Here is a 1014-nt window from a genome sequence, read left to right as displayed (position 1 = left end):
CTTGGGTCCCTTTGTGTCACCCCCGTGTCCCGCTCCCCCCCGCAGGGCGCCAAGAACGAGATTTTCCTGGACGTCATCGAGAGACTCACGGTCGTCATCGCCGCCAACGTGAGCGGGGACACCGGGGACCCCCCGGGCCCTGTCCCCCCCATGCAGCCCCCTTGTGTCCCCAAGGGAACCAGTGTCCCCCCATGTCCCCTGGGCCCCCCCCGGGACACCCTGGTTTGGGGGTGTCCCCACGGCGCCTTGTCCCCCGCAGGGGACGCCCATGAAGGTGGATGTGGAGGGGCAGATCCGCCTCAAGTGCTACCTGCCCAGCTCCTGCGGTAAGGGGGGGCCGGGGGGGGGTCCCGGGGGGGCCCCGTGTCCCCCCAGCCGCCTCCTGCGGTCAGGGGGTCCCCGTGTCCCCCCCGGGCGCGGTGACACGGGCGCCCCCGCAGAGCTGCGCATCGGCCTCACCGAGGAGTTCTGCGTGGGCAAGTCCGAGCTGCGCGGTGCGTCCCCGTTTCTGCCCCGAAACGCCCCTTTCTGCCCCCAATCGCCCTCTTCTGCCCCCAACACTCTGTTTTCTCAGTCCCCAAAATGCCCTTTTCTGCCCCAAAACACCCTTTCTGCCCTGAAAATGCTCTTTTTTTGCTTCCCAAACACTCTCTTCTGTCCCCAAGCACTCTCTTCTGTCCCCAAACCCCCCTTGCTCTCTCCTGACTCCAAAATGCCCTTTTCTGCCCCCAAAATGCCCCTTCCTGCCCCGAAAAGCCCTTTCCTGTCCCCAAAATGCCGTCTTATGTCCCCAAACACCCTCTTTGCTCTCCCCTGACCCCCAAACACCCTTTTCTGCTCCCAAACGCCCTTTTCTGCCCCCAAATGCCCCTTTTTGCCCCAAATGCCCCCTTTTGCCCCAAAACACCCCTTTTGTGCCCCCAAAACATCTTTTCCTGTCCCCAAAATGCTCTCTTCTGTCCCCAAACGCCCTCTTTGCTCTTTCCTTGCCCCCAAATGCCCCTTTTCTGCCCC

At 63.3% G+C, this 1014-nt stretch overlaps 1 long non-coding RNA gene across 1 annotated transcript; it reads left to right on the top strand.

Annotated features, from left to right (window-relative positions):
• Positions 1-48: 48 nt before the first annotated feature.
• LOC112947159 lies at positions 49-504 on the top strand. Its single transcript, XR_003249354.1, has 3 exons — positions 49-108; positions 260-326; positions 441-504. It is a non-coding gene; the product is annotated as an uncharacterized LOC112947159 (long non-coding RNA).
• The last annotated feature ends 510 nt before the right edge of the window (positions 505-1014 follow it).

This window comes from Nothoprocta perdicaria, unplaced genomic scaffold (assembly GCF_003342845.1).
Source record: "Nothoprocta perdicaria isolate Ctin4 unplaced genomic scaffold, notPer1 scaffold_2206, whole genome shotgun sequence".
Taxonomy (NCBI): domain Eukaryota; kingdom Metazoa; phylum Chordata; class Aves; order Tinamiformes; family Tinamidae; genus Nothoprocta; species Nothoprocta perdicaria.
Note: the sequence above shows the minus strand (reverse complement) of the source record. Positions and strands in the feature narration are given on the sequence as shown.